General features: G+C 45.2%; 1 long non-coding RNA gene across 1 annotated transcript; it reads right to left on the bottom strand.

Moving 5' to 3' along the window:
* Positions 1 to 1,445: 1,445 nt before the first annotated feature.
* Positions 1,446 to 13,419, bottom strand: LOC309811477. The gene is made up of 3 exons (XR_014295184.1): positions 13,180 to 13,419; positions 2,138 to 2,227; positions 1,446 to 1,618 (listed from the first exon to the last, which is right to left on the bottom strand). It is a non-coding gene; the product is annotated as an uncharacterized lncRNA (long non-coding RNA).
* Positions 13,420 to 13,595: the final 176 nt, after the last annotated feature.

Below are 13,595 nucleotides of genomic sequence, written 5' to 3'. Positions count from 1 at the left end.
CCCTCAAAAGGGGCCATTCATTAGACTTTCCAGTGAGGGTTCAAAAAGTTATGGGGGAGGGAGGCATTTACAATGATGGTGTGGCTAGAAGAGGAGTGAGGGACCCCATGTATCCCTGTCGCCATGACAATGGGAAATCAGGGTGTGACTGCCGGAGAGTAGTTTTCACGTATGTTTGTATTAACAGGGCTTCCTCCAGGACCCTTTACCTCAGTGAGTAGCAAGCCTGCTCTCCTGTCCACATCCAGGATATATTGGTGCTTTCTCATCCTGCATGCACACTGTAGCTGGGAGTGGTGTAACAGGCCAGGTCCATTAAATGGAATAACAATAGCTACTGTTACTGAGCTCCTATCAAGTGCTAGTCACTGTGTACTTAAATATATTATCTCTAATTTTCACAACCATTCCCTAAGATATTATCTCTATTTGATAGATGAGGGACCTGAAGTAGAAGCAGAAGGCAGAACTCACCCAAGTTCACACAGAAGTGGCAATGCCAGGGTTTGAGCCCAGAATTGCCCAACTCTGAAACTTCAACTCTTTGCCTTCTACCATGCTGCCTCCAAATAGGTCAAATGACTAGAAAAAGAAGATTTACGTTCAGAATTGTCATTGTAGATTGTTTCCACCAGTTTATTTTATGTAAAACTCCAAATGGGTCAAATTTCATAATAATGAAATTCAAGAGAACTTCTGTGCCATTTTGTTATAGGGCAGCTGCCTTGGAATTTGTGTCATAACTTATTATGTTGGCTATTTTTGAAATAAGTAGACCTCAATTGAAAATGGGAGGATTTATCATATATAATTTTTAAATAAATAAATAATTTCATTTAATGAATTTCTTAGGGCCTGAAATTGCTTTACTCCACATAAATTTCATTAAAACACAGACCTATAGCTAAAGCAGAGAATAGAGTATAATTTGAGTGTTATTTACAATTAAGGATACTATTTTTCTGCCAACAGACTCTGGCTCAGGACTGCCTCACTTCTCCACCCACGGTTTTGTCAATTCCATGAAATATTTTTTCCACTCCTTTTTTAAAATTTTATTTTATATTGGAGTATAGTTGATTAATGTTGTTGTGTTAGTTTCAGGTGTACAACAAAGTGATTCAGTTATACATATATTTGTATATGTATATGTATTCTTTTTCAAATTCTTTTCCATTTAGGTTATTACAGAATATTGAGCAGAGTTCCCTGTGCTAAACAGTAGGTCCTTGTTGTTTATCCATTTTAAATATAGCAGTGAGTACAAGTCAATCCTAAACTCCCAAGCTATCCCTGCCCCTCCATCCTTCCCACTGGTAACCATAAATTCGTTCTCTAAGTCTGTGAGTCTGTTTCTGTTTTGTAAATAAGTTCATTTGTATCTTTTTTTTTTAGATTTTGCATATAAGCGATATCATATGATATTTGTCTTTCTTTGTCTGACTTACTTCACTTACTATGATAATCTCCAGGCCCATCCATGTTGCTGCAAATGACATTATTTCATTCTTTTCAATGGCTGAGTACTATTCCACTGTGTATACACCACATCTCTTTATCCATTCCTCTGTTGATGGACATTTAGGTTGCCTCCATGCCTTGGCTATTGTAAACAGCGCTGCAGTGAACATTGGGGTGCATGTATCCTTTTAACATTGTGCTTCTCAGAGCATAACTCTATCTCTCTCTTCTCTGTCTGTCTCTCCCTCTCTCTTTCTCACACACACACACACACACACACACATCTTCTACAGAGAAATTAACTCTCCATGGAAGATTTTTGGGGCAGAATAGGATGTATTTTTCTCAGACTAACAAAACAGACGGAGGCCAATTACCAGGTTCTAGATCTGGTGTCTCACTAAGTTCTTCATGTAGATAAATGCTGGGAAAATATTCTCCAGGTAAAGATTTTGCCTCAGTGGCTATAGACTTTGACCCTCACTAAACTAGTCCTCACACACCAGTGAGCACTGGGTGACAGAACTAGAATATTCAACTAGAAGAACTAAAAAATTACAGTAGAAGGAACCTTGAAAATAAACTCATTCAACCTCCACGACAAATAGAAGAAGAAACCAAGGTCTTGTATAAAGGGTTAGAGGGTGAAATGAGACTGGAACTCAGGTCTTCTTACCTTGAGGAAACTTCCTCAACACACCATATTTTCTTTCTCCATGTTTTCTTTTTGTTGAATTCGCCTGAAACTACTTATTCTTGTAAAAACCTGAATTAGGAAGAACACATCTATATGAAAATCATTGTCCTCTATACCAATACCCTGTGATTTCCCTGGATGGAGTTCATTTCTCTTTTCCCATCTTCCCAACTCAGTGATTGTAACTTTTTTCCTCTGAAATGCTGCAATGCCTGTGAACACTCACCTGTAGGGATTTCAGAATTCAGAACAAATCCTTGTTGAACAGGAAAAGAGATCAAGGGAACATTGCCTCTTCATGTGTAGAAATTTTATGGCATTTCTCCCAAGTGTGTAAAATGTGTGTGGTTGTATTTTATGAAACTTTTATGAGAGCACTTCATTTCAGTTCTCCTGTTCCTTTTATGGTGGGCCTGATCCTAATATTTTTCTGTAACTGAAATTTTATTTTTAAATATTAAATTGTGATTATGAGAAAAGGTTCGTTATTCCAATGCACTCATGTACATGTAACTTCTTCTGACTTATGGGGAAGCAAGTCCCACATCAGAGCTTCAGCCCTGGGCCCATAATTTGCAAGCATCAAATGGAGCCTCACATGGCAATGGAAATTATAGTACGCAGGGATCTGCAGTATAATCGCCCAGTTACAAGGAAGGTAAAGAGGAGAGGAAATGACCCTAATGGGCCACAGAATATACACAAGAGGATGCTCAGAGGCCTATAGGGCAGATTTCACCACGATTCGAAAGATATGCTTGCTTTCCTCTGAAAATGTGCTCTCCTTGGTAGACAAAGATGTTGTTGGCTCCGTCTTGGAGAAACTTGATCTTCAGCTTTTTGGGTAGCGATGGATTGGACTGAATTATTTATATTCTCTCATCTGAACTGTGAAACGGCCAACTAGGAGTTGGGATCATTTTAGAAGCTGAACTTCAATGAATGAGTAGGTTGAAATATGGAAACATGGGAAGTGAGAGAGAAGAGCGCTCCAAGAGGAGGAAAACGAGTGAGCAAAGGTGTGGAGACAGAAAGACCTGCTTAAAAAGAAGCACAGTCCCCTTGGGCTAAAGTGTGGGAGGACACATTTCTGGCACACAGCCATTTGAACTGAGGCCCCCATTACCCAATGGAGCTTAGAGCCTGGGCCTCTGGACCCTGATGAACAAGTTCATCTGAGGGGAGAGTTTTCTCTGATCCACTAAACATCTGTCCCTGGGCCAAGATTCCAGAAAGCCCTCTCTGTGAAGTAGGAAAGAGACTGGAACTCTTCCATTTTGATTCCTAGAATTTCTCCAATTGGCAGCAATCACAATTTCTTCTAGGATGTTACCTAATAGAATATTGAACATAGGTGGCTCTTCCTCAAATCACTTGGAAATGGGCAAAGGATAACCCAATATTTCTTATAAGAAATATTTGTTAATTAAGTTCTTTAAATTCTTTTTTTAAATTATTCAACAAACAATTATTGAACACCTACTGAATATGGAGATAGAAAAATAAAATGACACACTCCCTTCTTGGAAGTATTGAAGATGACAATCAGATATACAATTTTAGGGAACTATGGAAAAATAAATGCTAGAGGAATGTGAATGAATCATGGGAGCCAGAGGAAGAGTGCTCACCCCACCTAGGTGGACGTAGGTGTGGAGGTCAGTGATGGGAACACCCACACTGAGTCATATGAGTAAACAGGATTTGACCAAGCAAATGGGGGCTGGAGTGAGAAAGAAACATGGGTGGGAGGGAGAAGATATTCCAGGCAGGAGGGATGGCAGCAAACTAGCAGAGGCAGGAAAGAGCGTGGTGTGGGTGGTGAGCATCAGACAGACAGAAGTTGCTGGAACGTAAAGCACTAAGTAGGATATAGTGTTTCCTATGACTGCTGTGACCCACTGCCACAAACACAGTGGCTTAAAACAACATAAATTTGTTCTTTTTACAGCTTTGGAGGTCAGAAATCCAAATTCAGTTTCACAGGGCTAATGTCTAGGTGTCGGCAGGGCTGATCCCTTCTGGAAGCTCTAGGAGAGAACCTGCTTCCTTGTCCTTTTCATCGTCTGCTGTCGGTCTGCATCCCTTGGCTTTTGGCTCCTTCTTTGTCCATCTTCAAAGTGAATGACTCCAATCTCTGCTTCTGTCATCATATCGCCCTTTCCTGTGATTCTGCCTGTCCTCTCTTTCCTTTACTTCCTTGTTGACCTTCTTGTTTCCCTCTCATAAGGACCACTCTAAGTAGATCAGATCCACCCAGGTAATTTTAGGATAATCCCCCCATCTCAAGATTTAATTTAATCACAGCTGCAAAGTCCCTTTTTTTTTTTTTTTTTTTTTTTTGCTGTACGCGGGCCTCTCACTGCTGTGGCCTCTCCCGTTGCGGAGCACAGGCTCCGGACACACAGGCCCCGCGGCCATGGCTCGCGGGCCCAGCCGCTCCGCGGCACGTGGGATCCTCCGGGATCGGGGCACGAACCCGCGTCCCCTGCATCAGCAGGCGGACTCCCAACCACTGCGCCACCAGGGAAGCCCGCAAAGTCCCTTTTTATAAGACAATATGGACAGGTTCCAGGGATTAGGATGTGAACATATTTGGGAGGCTATGATTCAGTCTGTCACATAGGGAAAAGCAGGAAATGAGTTTTAGGAAGCAAAAGGGAATCCAGAAAATGAGGGTGTTGTAAGCCACGGTAGGAGCTTGACTATAATCCTGTAGTCAGTGGGGAGCCACTGAAGGGTCATAAGCAGGGGAGAAATAGCACAGTAGAAGCTGGACTGAGGGGGAACTCGCTGGAAGCAGAGAAACCACCTGGGAAGCTCCTGTGAGAGTTGATAAGAAACACTGCTTATGCCTAAATATTAGACAAAGTGCTTCCCCATCCCCACATAAACCTATGGAGAAGATACACAAACCTTATATGTGAATTTTTGTAAATCCTTATTAGGGAGTTCTTTCAATTACCTTAGTTGGAACAACAAACCGGTACTTGATGATATGATTAATGATCAAACTGGGACACTTTTGAGACGGTCCTATTGATAACTACACAGGGACAACATGCTAAACCAGGACTGCCCCCGGCCAACTGGGCATATGGTCGCCCTATGTTTGGAGAAGGCACACTGGCCTGAAATGGCTTGAATCAGTGCTGGTTTGAGGTGTTAGAGAGGCCTCCTGACTGATTCAGTCAAAAAAAAGGCAAAGGCAATTAATCGAACTGCAGTAATTTTTCCTGGGATTATGACCTCACAATACAAGTGTTGCACGGTGTTATAAACAAGCATTTGAAAGATTACTTTTAAATGAATATATTAAGTGATTACATAGTGAGGATTACAATACACAGTTGAAAAAACCCCAGCTGTTTGATGGGTTCTTGTGATTTTAGGAACTGTTTCCAGAGACAGAATGACATTTGGATTCTAAAAATGCTGTGTCTCAAACAACACAGAATTGACCATGATTTGCTCTAGAAAACCATCTTAATTCTATGCTCCAGTGAGGAAAGAAACCCTGGTGTCAAAATTGCACATGAGGAATTTGAATAAAATTCTTTCAGGGGCTTCCCTGGTGGCACAGTGGTTGAGAGTCCGCCTGCCGATGCAGGGGACGTGGGTTCGTGCCCCGGTCCAGGAGGATCCCACATGCCACGGAGCGGCTGGGCCTGTGAGCCATGGACGTTGAGCCTGCGCATCCGGAGCCTGTGCTCCGCAACAGGAGAGGCCACGACAGTGAGAGGCCCGCGTACCACAAAAAAAAAAAAAGAAAGAAAGAAAGAAAGAAATGAATCTGCCAGTACCTCGATCTCAGACTTCTCAACCTCCAGAACCCTGAGAAATAAGTGCTGTTGTTTTTTTATGGCAGCCAGGGCAGACTAAGACAATTATACCTCAGGAATTGTTTGACTAGAGGGATTGTCATCCTGCCTTTTCAGTGTATTGGGGCATCTCGGTTGCTAAAGAATGGGGACAGGAGCTTGGGGTTACCAGGAGCAGCTACGGGTCTACATCCCATACTCACACTTCACCATCTGTGAGACTCACTGTGATCAGAGGTGAGCATCACGATCCCCCCCAACCCCTTCTTGCTACCCAGAGTTAGGGAAGAGCCTGCTTCTTGCCCTTGCTGGCTGGTCAGAAACGTATGAGTTCCAAGACCTTGTTACGGAATGACGCTTCCTGAGCACTGCCCTGAGGTCGCTGGCCCTCCAGCCAGGCACAAGCATCCTCTCTTCCCACAAACATCTGTTCTGTTGGGCCTCCAAGTGGGAGGGTGGGCGCTTGGTGGCTGCCTGGCTCAGAAAGTGCCCATTATGAGCAGTGGATCATCTTGCATTCCATTAAGCATGTGATTACAGCCAGATGCTGTGGTGATGGGCATACAACAACTCCCTATAATAACCATAATTACGATCCTGGTGTTTCTTTAGCTCAACATACTCTGAACTTCTTAAGTCAGAAGAAATTTGAAAGAATTGCTTATTAGAGGCTGCAATCAAATGGAGAAGGAGAACTTGCTTTATAAAGGGGGAAAATTCCTCCCTGACATTTTGGCTTATGCACAGCTTTGCCCTGACAGTGGCGTGGTTCTGGAGTCCAGAATGAGCATGGCTCTGGCTCCACACGCCTCCTCTTACTTCTCTGCTTCCCTGTGCTTTGCTCTGCCTGGTTCCTTCTCAGCTGCTTCTCCTGGCTGGAAAGAAAAACAAGCACCTGCCTGCCCATCAGCTCCCATGCCCCCCACTGTGGGAGTTTGCCAAGTGGGGCACCTCCCCTGCCCACTTGGGTGAAGATCTTGGAATACCCAGGGAGAGGGGGTCGTTTGACGCTGAAATTGGCTGTGTGCTGTGATGACTAACAGCCACCTGGGCTTGCCCTTCTTGTGGATCCATCTATTTGTGGAACACAGAGCTGTTTAGGGGATATTTGTGCACACACGAAGTCTTTACTTGTAAGAGCACATTTAAAGGAGCTGGAAACCCAGTCTGTGAAGAAATATGTTGCCTTCGTTTTCTAGGGTTGCCGTAACAAAATACCGCACACTGGGTGGCTTCGGTAAGGCATTTATTGTCTCACAGTTCTGAAGGCTAGAAGCCAGAGATCAAGGTTTCTGCAGGAGTGGTTCCTTCCAAGGGCTGTGAGGGAGGGATCTGCTCCAGGCCGCCTTCCTTGGCTTGTAGATGAATGTCTTCTCCCTGGATTATCTTCACATTGTTTTCCCTCTATGCGTGTCTTTCTCTTCACATGTATTTTTTTTTAAGGACACCAGTCAGATTGGATTAGGGGCTCACCCTTCTCCAATATTTTAACTCCAACCATTTTAACTAATTACATCTGCAACAACACCATCTCCAAGTAAGGTCACATTCTGAGGTACTGGAGGTCACATTGTGAGAACATCAACATACGAATTTGGGGGAGGACATAAAGTCAACCTATAACATGCGTTGTGAGCCTACCATGTGCCCGGCACTGTGCTGAATTCAGGGGATGCACCTGAACAAGAAGGCAGTTTCTACCCTCCCAGAGCTTGACAGGAATACAGAGAGTAAAGGGGAAAATTACACAATAAAGTGATCAATAGATAAAGTGATCAACACTGCAACAGGGCCCTAGGAGGGGCTGTGGGAAATCACAGGAGGAGCTCCAACCTAGCTTAGGAGCCTGGGGAAGGCAGCCCCCGAGGAGGTGAGGCTGAGGCTGAGGTCTGGAGGATGATAGGAGCTCACCAGGGAAAGGTGGGGCAGAGCGGAGAGATATGCCAGGTGGATGTGACTAGAAGAGCCGAGGTCCAGAGGGGAGAAGGACTGTGGCCTACAGCGAGAACTAAAAGAAATTCCGCAGGGTTGAAGTATAGCGTGTGAGGGTGTTTCCTGGGGGTTAAAGAGACGAGGACCAAGACAATGGTGGAAGGAAAATGATGCGGGGCCTTGTAAGCCCCCTGAGGATACTTGCATATAGACCTGAGGGAACTTGGGAGCCACTGAGGAATGCCATTTAGGAAACGACACAATCAGACTTGAGATTTAGAAACATCCCACTGGCTGCTGTCTGGCAAGGGCGGGAACAGGAAAGACCACGTAGAGGGACGTTTCTGTGGTCCAGGAGAGAGGTGACTGTAGCTTGAACGAGGACGGTGGCAGGAGATGGAGGTTTTGATGCCCACTTGTCTTTCACATCCCAGCCCAGGCTCCTGGGATCTCACAGGGCCTCCGCCCTCTCCCACCTGCCACTTCACTTGTTTGTGTGAAGGCTTGATACCAATCTCTCTTCTATCATTTTATTTTTCAAATACTCATATGGTATTTACCATGTGCCAGGCACTGAGTGCATTAGAAATTATCATTCATGTAGGTGTCAAAAAGTAACCATGAAGCAGATGCTATTATTATCCCCATTTTACATAGGGAGACAAAAAGACCTTGTCAAAGGTCACAGAGCTAATGGTGGCAGCACCAGCCCGTGACCTCTGGCTTCAGAGTCCACACTCTTTTTTTTTTTTTAAGCAATGGAAATGGTTTTTTTTTTTTTTTAAAGAAGATGTTGGGGATAGGAGTTTTATTTATTTTTGCTGTGTTGCGTCTTCGTTTCTGTGCGAGGGCTTTCTCTAGTTGTGGCAAGCGGGGGCCACTCTTCATCATGGTGCACGGGCCTCTCACTATCACGGCTTCTCTTGCTGCGGAGCACAGGCTCCAGATGCGCAGGCTCAGTAGTTGTGGCGCACGGGCCTAGTTGCTCCGCGGCATGTGGGATCCTCCCAGACCAGGGCTCGAACCCGTGTCCCCTGCATTAGCAGGCAGATTCTCAACCACTGCGCCACCAGGGAAGCCCCAGAGTCTACAATCTTAACCATGACCCTACCCTCCATCCTACAAGAAGGTGCCACTTCATCATCCCACCCAGCAGAGCGCTAGGCATGCGACAGGCCCTTAATAAACACTTGTTGAATGAATGTTGGCGATGATCAGATGTGTATGGTGGGTGACAGAGGTTGGGGGGCAGGTGTCAAAGGTGACTTCCGGGACTTTCAGCTTGGGTGGGAGGTGAGGCGATTCACTGAGCTGAGGATCATGAAGGCGGAAGCTGTTACAGGGGCTGTGGAGGGAAAGCGACCGGGACATCCTGATGGGACGTGGCGCTTCTTACACCCCAGGCATCTGGAGCCTTGGGGCCCCCCTCCATAGTTTCGTATCACCGCTGCCTTGGTGAGAATAACATCAATCTGAAACTTTTTCGGCCTTACCCCATAACAGCTGAATAACAGCTATTCGCTTTGGACTCTAGGCATTTTTATGAGATCTTAGTTCCAGGGCTTGAGGTTTGGCAAAAAGAGCATATTATTCACACACAAAACAACTACATTAAAATAGCATTAAGAGTCTGGTTTACACTGACAAAACCTAGGGAATTCAGAATTATGGGGAAAAGCCTGTCCTGAGTTCACCCTCACCACTAGGCTGGTGCTGCTCCTTCTGCATTGAGGGTGGAGAGAAAGGTCCCCTCTGGGCAGAAGGAGCCACACTGGGGAAATACGAGGCAGCCCAGGGGAGGGGGGACGGAGGTGGAGGAAGGGCCATTACAGCGAGGGCTATGGACCCGGGGCCAGGCCCGCTCCCTGGAGCCTGTATGGTGATGCAGGCATGAAGCACCGGCCCTGGAGGTCACAGCCCAATCCCGGGGCCAGGAAAACATGTCAGCACCAGCCTCTGGCTCCTCTGGGCTGGAGGCCTCCTTCAATGAGACATTCACATCTTTGCCCCGTGGGGAAGAAGCCTTAGATTTCCATCCCTCTACTGAACTTGGACACAGGAGAACTCACAGGCAGATACATTGCTTCCCCACCTAATTCTCATCTTTTGAAGGAATTGAGGAGAAAGAAGCTCAATAATGGGTGAACAAAAAGTGTTGGCTGTGTTTCCACACGGAGGCGTGGCTGGTTATAGCACTGGGAGACCACTCTGTTAAGGAAGTTTGAGAATTTAAATAATCTTGATTTGGGGTTGCATTGAGAGTTGGGGAGAGAAGTGAGGAAAAGAAATTCCCTCCTCTTGGCCAAAAAAGACCTTTCTCTATCTGAGAGGAGGTGGAGCCATTTGTCACTCACTTACTTGCTTGCTTTATTTATTTCTCTCTCTATATATATATCCGTCCAGGTTTATTGAGGTATAATTGACAAACAAAACTGTAAGATATTTAAAGTGTACAACATGATGATTTTCCGTATATATTCACTGTGAAAAGATTTCCCCTGTGGAGTTAGTTACCACGTTCATCACCTCACAGTTATCTTTTGTGTGTGCGTGAGAACATTTTAGTTCTACTCTCTTGGCAAATTTCAATTATATGATATAGTGTTATCAATTATAGTCACCATGTTATACATTAGGTCCTCAGACCTTATTCATCTTATAACTGACAGTTTGTATAACTGGTTCTTCGGATGTACTTTGGGAAGAAATTTCTGTAATTCTAGAATTCATCAGGGCATTTTGGGTAAGAACGTCCCCCAAGCTTTTGAAAATAAAGTGTAATCCAAGAGCTCGAAAATGAGTCAGGTTGGTTGTAAATATGGTGAGAGTTACCTCATCCAACCAATTTTAAAATGACAAAATGCAGTCCTTGGAGAAGCTGCCATGGTCTAGCCTAAAGTGACAGGGGTGGCAGGGATAGTGAGACGCCCCTCCATATACAAGAACCCCAAAGGGATTTTGTAAAATAAAAATAAAATGTGATATTAATTCCACCAAGTTATTGCCCTCTTCCAATAGCTTTTGAGTTTCATTAAACTGTTCATCCTCCCAATTTCTCAGTGATTAATAAATCTCTTTTCTCTGCCCTACAATTACTAGTCACCAGAATAATAACCAAATGGATGGGCTCATTTAACCCTTATAGTAATCCTATGAGGTAGCTACTCTTGTTATCCCCACTGATAACGTAACGATGTTATTTATCACTGTGATCTGTAATGATGTTAGGGTATTGACCAAGGTCACACGTATGTGGTGGAGCTGGTAATTGGAACCCCACGTTCCAATTAAGCTGGCACTTAGCCATCCATCCCCCACCCCACAGACCTGAGTTGCCTGTTAAAACTAGCTGGGAGACATCCAGAGCCATAGAGCTCATGACTCTTCCAGAAGTTCTCATCTTAGCTTGAGAAACCCTTTTCTCTATTAACCAAATGAGGGATAGAAAAAGCAATTGTGCTCATTTCTAAATTGTTCAGAGAGACTTTAAAAATCATGTCTTCTTGAAAGCACACTGAAGGCCCATTTCATTGACCTCTCTTCTCAAATGGGAAAACGGAGAGGGTTTTATGCTACCAGCTCAAAAGCTGAGCTGGGGATAAAGTGCAGGAAGACTCAGGCCTTAGCAAATGACCTGGCATCGGGACTTCCCTGGTGGTGCAATGGGTAAGCCTCCACACTCCCTATTTATGGGGCCTGGGTTCGATCCCTGGTCGGGGAACTAGATTCCGCATGCATGCCACAACTAAGAGTTCACAAGCCACAACCAAGAAGCCCGCATGCCGCAACTAAAAGATCCCACGTGCCGCCACTAAGATCCGGCACAGCCTAAATAAATAAATAAACATTTTTTTTAAAAAAGGAAAGAAAAAAGAAAATGACCTGACATCACTTTTCCAATACACTATAAAATGTTAATAATTCTGAGTAATCTGACTGAAAATGCATTAAAGTACAGGACAGCAGGAGGTTGAGAGAAAGTCATTTTTTGTGCCCCTCCTGACCTGTCATTTAGCAAAGCAGGGACAACTTTGGCTCTGTCATGGAGTGCGGCTATTAAGATGTCACAGCCGTGATTCTGTGACACTCCATCAGAGGACACTGGTGGTACTTCTCTCTTTTCTGTTTGGAAGAAAGAGACAGAAGGGGTTGTTCAAATACTGGCTGCAGATGGGGTGTGGAGAGAGTATAAACATGGGCTAGAACAAGTTCAGAGAGACGCACAGGACATGGTAACATCAGTAGAACCAGGCCTGTCAAAGCCAGTGACAGACAGCACATGGAAGATTTCTTGTGGAGCTCTAGATAATTCTGTTCTGGCTAGAATTTTTAGTTAACAGTCCAGAAGGGCCTGTTAACTGTGACTTAATTTTAAGTTTGAATGAAAAGTACAAGTAGTTGACATGTTTCTTGGTAACACCTTTTTCTTTTTTTTTTTTTTTTTTGCGGTACGCGGGCCTCTCACTGTTGTGGCCTCTCCCGTTGCGGAGCACAGGCTCTGGAGGCGCAGGCTCAGTGGCCATGGCTCACGGGCCCAACCGCTCCGCGGCATGTGGGATCTTCCCAGACCGGGGCACGAACCCGTGTCCCCTGCATCGGCAGGCGAACTCTCAACCACTGCGCCACCAGGGAAGCCCGGTAACACCTTTTGATAAAGGATGCATTTGTCTCTAGTTTTGTACTAAAAGTCTTTAGTTGGGACTCTCTTGAGTTAAAACTCCTCTCTGGAGGTTGAATTTTGAGCCTTTTCCACCCTCCCCATCACACGAGCCTGCTCCTAGCACGCATACACACATGTGCACAGCCCCGCCAATCCTGGGTGAGGGCTCACTCGACTGGGATGTGAGCTGCAGGCCTGCGCTCAGTATATCTCCACCAGACTGAAGCTGTGAGGCCCCAGTGGGACCAACGCAGGAGGTCGGAGCCAGTTTTGCTCCCTACCTCCCAGGAAATATCTCTTTTTAATCATGCCCATGGGTTGTTTTCTACTTGAGCTGTGAGGACTCAGTGAGAAGAAAATGGTAGAAGAAAGAAATGCTTGGGTATCAGAAACAGGGGTGTGGAGAAATGAAAACGAAGTATAGGGTTTCACTGACCCTTTCTCTTTCCCCTTTGCTGCCTTTTTGTAGTTCAAAATCCCACAGGTGTGAACATGGTAAAATATGTATCCTTGTTTTATCACATCATTAAATAACACCTCACTCTGAGACAGGTTGAGTTATGAAACCTGAAGGTGCAGAAAGTCAGGTCGAGGATGGGGGGACACACCTGCTCTATGAAGTCTCTGGGTTCATCCCCCGGCACTTGGCCTCCTGGTGAAGGACGAGGCCGTCACCGCATGACCAGCTAGATTCTCCTGGAGATGACGAAACCCACGCAAACATTTCGATTCCACGGAAGCCACAGGAAGGCAGGCTGGTCTCTGAGCCTGGGAGAGAAAACGGAGCAGCAGGGTTGGTTTGGCCCTACAACCGCCTTCCTGTGTTGTCACTTCACACACCCCGCCGAGGTTTTGTCTTTGGAAACACTGAAGACAAAGTGTGTGCGGTTCTTGTAAAAGCTGTTTGACTAGGGTCGGTTGGCTTTATTGCTGCCCAGAGGCAGGAGGATGGACAAGGTGAGTGACCTCATTATTTGCTGGCTCTGCTGCAGTGCTGGATGGCTTCACAGGGTCTGTCCTGGGC

Source organism: Mesoplodon mirus (genome assembly GCF_964341445.2).
Source record: "Mesoplodon mirus genome assembly, chromosome: 10".
Classification (NCBI taxonomy): Eukaryota; Metazoa; Chordata; class Mammalia; order Artiodactyla; family Ziphiidae; genus Mesoplodon; species Mesoplodon mirus.
The sequence above is the reverse complement of the archived record's forward strand: the minus strand, read 5'-3'. Positions and strand labels throughout refer to the sequence as shown.